This window comes from Corvus brachyrhynchos, unplaced genomic scaffold (assembly GCF_000691975.1).
Source record: "Corvus brachyrhynchos isolate BGI_N302 unplaced genomic scaffold, ASM69197v1 scaffold89, whole genome shotgun sequence".
NCBI lineage: Eukaryota > Metazoa > Chordata > Aves > Passeriformes > Corvidae > Corvus > Corvus brachyrhynchos.
Genome location: NW_008246063.1, coordinates 822,574 through 827,945, shown reverse-complemented (window position 1 = coordinate 827,945; position 5,372 = coordinate 822,574). Strand labels below are relative to the sequence as shown.

The 5,372-nt window shown below is 47.7% G+C and overlaps 1 non-coding gene across 1 annotated transcript; it reads right to left on the bottom strand.

Annotated features, from left to right (window-relative positions):
- Positions 1-697: 697 nt before the first annotated feature.
- Positions 698-770, bottom strand: TRNAF-GAA. The gene has a single exon. It is a non-coding gene; the product is annotated as a tRNA-Phe (tRNA).
- Between the last annotated feature and the right edge of the window lie 4,602 nt (positions 771-5,372).

Genomic DNA, 5,372 nt, shown 5'->3' with positions numbered 1-5,372 from the left:
TCTTCCCAATAGCCCATCTATCCCCGCCCTCTGGCAGTGGGAAGCTATTCCCTGGGTCCTGTCCCTCCATCCTTTGTCCAAAGTCCCTCTCCAGCTCTCCTGAAGGCCCTTTAGGCACTGGAAGGGGCTCTGAGGTCTCCCTGGAGGCTTCTCTTCTCCAGGCTGAACAAACCCAGTTCCCTCAGCCTTTCCTCATAAAAGACAAGTTCCATCTCTACTAACCTTTGTGGTTTCCTCTGGAATCTCTCCAGACTAAACAGCCCCAAACTGCGTTGACCCAACATTACCACCAGTTTATAGGGCAGTCCATGGCATAGGACTGGGAACAGGCAGTGGAAGGAACAAAAATCACTTTATCTCACTTTTTTTGCTGAAAAAGTTGAATTGTAAAACCCTGTCCCTGTGTCACAGGCTCAGACTGGTTGAGGTCCAAAGGGACCTCATGAAGGTCCCTGCTCAAGCAGAACCTACAGCCACTCCTCCAGGACCACTTGGGAATATGTCAAGAAGGGGAATTCCACACTGTCTCAAGGCCAGCAGTCCCAGTTCCTCATCCTTTCCCCACACCAGAGATGCTCCAGTCCCCTCCAGTCCTTTCCAGTCCTGCTGGCCCTTGGCTGGATCTGTCTGGGATGTCCAGGTCTCTCTCTTGTACTGGAAAGCCCAGCCCTGGGCCCACAAAATTGCAGGAAAAGGCTGCTGAAGCCCGGGATTGAACCAGGGACCTTTAGATCTTCAGTCTAACGCTCTCCCAGCTGAGCTACTTCAGCTCTGCTGAGGCTCAGATTTTCCCAAAACCTGTTGGAACACAATGAGCTTTCAAACTTTTACCATTCAAACCAGTTTGCCCAGTACCCCTCTGAGAAGAACCATGGAATGGTTTGGGTTGGGAGGGACCTTTAAGATCACCCAGTTCCACCCCCTGCCATGGGCAGGGACACCTCCCACTATCCCAGATTGCTGCAAGCCCCATCCAGCCTGGCCTTGGACACTTCCAGGGATGGGGCAGTCAGAGCTTCTCTGAGAAACCCATTCCCCTCAACACTGACTGTGAATGGTGTGACTGACCACATAACAAAGAAAGAGAGAACAAATCTGAAGAAAACCCAGGCCAGGAGCAGCCTCTTCCCACAAATAAGAGATTTCCTTGATGGACCATCAGCTGGGAAGCCAACATGGAAAACAGACTTGAAAACTTTTCAGTTCTCTTGGGCTATTATGTCATATATTGCACCAAAATGTGCAATTGTTTAACTGCACTTAAATCACTCTAAACTACATAAATTGCCTCCAATGATCCCTCTTCTTTCCAAATGCTGGCACTTTTTTGTTTCAGAACACAGCAATCTTGCTATCTTCTATATAATTATGTAACATATGTAGTTCATCGCTGCCTCTCCAATAAATAAGTGTTATGTTCCCCAGTATGCATCCAGTAACACCTCATTTTCCCCGTCTTCAATTGTTTTAAAAAGCAAGGCATTTGGAAATGATTGGGGGGAAATTGGTGCTTAAATGTAAAGGGTTTGGGATCAAAAAATAAGAGAAATTTGCCCATTTAAATGTTCTAAATGTTTTTGTTTAACAACTTGATTTTTAATCAAACTCCCCAAAGCTGCAAAGAACAAGGAATGTGTTGTTTGGTTGTGCTGCTGCTTGGGAATCCAGCTCCAGCTTCCTGAACATTCCTGAGTATTCCTTGTGCCAGGGATTTCAGAGGGAACCTGGAGAGGGCCCTCATCCAAAGCACTCCAAAATCTGGGTGTAGAGTGAGGATAGATCTGGGAATGTAAGCAATGGACACCTCCAAGAGGTGACACCCTCTGGCTTCCCTCAGCTCAGAAGGAAAGCAGAGAAACCACAAAGTTTCCCTAAAGTTTACACCAGGATCCTGAAAAGCTCCAGAACATGGGGAAGTGGAGGAAAAAGCTGAAGTATCTTTGACATCATCAATTCGCTCAGTCATCAGTTCACTCATGTGCTTCATTCCCGTGGAAGATCCATGGAATCTTAGAAACATGGAATGATTTGAGTTGGAAAGGACCTCAAAGACCATAATGTTCCACTGCCTGCCATTGACAGGGACACCTTCCACTGTCCCAGGTTGCTGCAAGCCCTCTCCAACCTGGCCTTGGACACTTCCAGGGATGGGGCAGCTGCAGCTTTTTCTTGGCAACCTGTGCCAGGGCCTCCCCACCCTCACAGGGAAGAAATTTCTTCCTAATATCCAATCCAAATCTACACTCAGTTTGAAGCCATTCCCCCTTGTCCTGTCACTTCATGTTCTAGTCAATAATCCTTCTCCATGTTCCTATTCAGCCCCTTCAGGTACTGGAAGGCCACAATTAGTTCACCCCAAGCCTTCTCTTTTTCCAGGCTGAAAAATCCAAATTCTCTCAGCCTTTCCTCACAACAGAACTGCTCCATCCTTCTGATCATCCTGGTGCCTCCTCTGGACTCTCTCCAACAGCTCCATGTCCCTCCTGTGCTGGGGACCCCAGAACTGGATGCAGCACTCAAGAATCCCTCCTCACATTAGATCTGGCTGCTTCAAGGGTGGGATCCAAAGCTTTACCCTGTCTAAAGTCTGGGTGAATTATTCAGCTTCATTCTTTGTCCTTAAAAAACAGGTAATCTCTGGCAAGGAGAGAAACCTGAATGTAAGAGATGGAAAAGGATTATGGCATGTGGCAATGAAACGCGTGGAGGATGGGAATTTCTGCATTTTCATGGATATCACAGCTGTGATCCAATCCTGACGTGCAGCTGTATCTCAGCACTGGGAATTACTTTTCCAACCCTGGGAGACTCCTCCAGGTACTCACCCCTTTCACATATGAGGTGTATGCTGCAACTTCCCATGGCTTCTCCTCCAAAATTCCACTATTTCTCATGGCTAAGCCCCAGCTGTGAATTTGGCAGCTCCTGCCATGCACAATGAGCTTCCCTGGGTAGACAGACATTCATTGCCAAGATCTGAGACTGTGAGCACCAGCTGGAGGTATTTCACGGGATTTGTTGGGAAAGGGGAAACATGAGCCTCCAAATCTTTTTGGAAGTCAGGTAGTTGAGAGGTCTCCACTTAGGATCCAGGCCTGGAAATCTCTCCTGGCTAAGCCAACCTACTCGCATAAAAGTTTGTTGCTGGAGACATGTGAGAAATAAATTGGATCTTGCTCTTGGAGTTAGACAGGAGATGAGGTTCAAGTCCTCAGCCTGTCTGAGAAGAACTTTCAGAACCTGCTCACCAGGAATCCTGGAGACTCTATCGTGGCCTTCCAGTACCCAAGAGGGGATACAGGAAAGCTGGAAAGGAGCTTTTTGCAATGGCAAACTGTGACAGGAAAAGGAGATGGTTTTAAGCTGCAAAAGGGTAGATGTAGATGGGATAGTAGGAAGAAATTCTTCCCTGTTGCTGTGGCTGCCCCATCCCTGGAAGTGTTGAAGTCCAGGTTGGACGGAGCTTGAAGCAACCTTGGATAGTGGAAGGTGTCCCTGCCCATGGCAGGAGAGTTAAAACAGGTTAATCTTTAAGGTCCCTTCCACATAAAACCATTTTATGCCATTCCCAGCAAACACAGACAGGATCAAGCCCTGCAAATAACACAAGCCTGGTGGAGCAACCTGAGTGGCTCCATCTCCATTTTGACATCTGAAATACGGGAATAATTGGACTTCTCTTTGACTCGGCTGTTAGAAGGGCACTGCTTTAAGCCAGAAATGTCCACAAGCCATAAACAAGATAATGGCATCAATAACCCAGCTCCAAGCTGTGCAATTGATTCTCCACGGATAATGCATCCAGCGGGAAATGGACCTGAGTGACACCAAGTTTGATGGGAAGATTGACAGCTTTGAGGCGTAGAAACATTGACCTAAAGGGACTTTTGGTAGCTTATCTGGGCCCTGTGTGGCAGGACTGACACAGGTGTCCAGGATCAAACATCCAGCCAGGATCTGGAGGCAAGGAAGGCTCCTTTTTCCCCTTCCCCCCATATTTCTCAAGTTAACAGCTGCCAATAAACCCTCTGGACAGTCCAGATGTAAAATAATAGTGATATGCCCTCCCTGCCCAAAACATTATTTTCCTTCCCCCTCTCCCCTTCTCCATTTTCCAGCTTCTCTTGCTGGCACCAAACTTTCACCCTTCATCGGGAGAGGAGAAAAAAAAACCATTACAGCCACAAAATGCTGCACTCTGGCTTTCAAACCCCTTGTGCCCCAGGTGGGAAATGACAGCGAGCAGAGCCGGTAAACAGAAAATAGCAGAGCAACTCCCACTCTCCGAAGCTGCTGCCTCTCCCTCCAAAGGCAGCTCAGGGATGAGTCAGAGCTAAAAGCATCTCTCTCCCCGTGGGGCCGGGGCTCTGCCTGGCCCACCTGCCTTCCCCCGCCGAGGAGGTGGCTGATGCAGCCCCCCGGGCACTGCCTGTGAGTCAGGAGACCCTTCGGAGTCAGAAATATCCCCAGGGAGGGAGGTAAAGCCACTTGCAAGCTCCTTCTCATCTGACATTTAAAGGGTATTTTATCCCAGCATGGTTTTAGAGGGGTGGAACTGGGGGAGAAGGCTCCATCAGTCTCCTCATTGCTCTGGGAAGTCTGTGATGCCCAATTCTTTTGGGGATGGCTGAAAATCGGGGCCACCTGAGGTTTTCAGGAGGGTGGTCAGACCTTCTGCCCCATCAACAGCTTTTCCCTATGAAAAAATTTTTTCAGGATCAATGATCAACCCAAGAGCAGCATGAGGGGGAGATTCCAGGGATTCACCTGTAAACCTATGTCACTGATAGCAATTATGCAAATGGACATAATTAAATCTGTGAATAATCTTTATCCTTCATGATGGCTCCCTGGATTATTTTATGTCTTCTTTAATCCCTCTCACTGAGACCTTCTCCCATTGAAATGTCCTAGAGCTGGTGGCAAAGGGTGGTTTTTGTATTTCTTAGGAATTCAAAGCTTCATCCCTTCCCTAAAAAATGGAAAATCCTTCAACTGAGGGTTCCCACTTACAGGAAGACAAGCCTAAATACAAGGTTATGAAGGAAAGGGCTTCTTTTTTATTTAATACAGAGGAAATTGAAGGGGGAAAAGGTTTGGCCCTCAAAGAATTTTTAAATTGTTTCAGCACCAAACCCTATATTTCTGTTAGTAAAGGATTTTAATTTCATCAGATAAACATGGAATGGTTAAGTTTGGAAGGGACCTAGAAGATCATCCAGTTCCAACTCCTCTGCCATGGGCAGGGACACCTTCTGCTATCCCAGGTTGCTCCAAGGCCCACCCAACCTGGCATTGGACATTTCCAGGGATGGGGCAGCCACAGCTTCTCTGGGAATTCCATTCCAGGCCCTCACCACCCTCACAAGGAG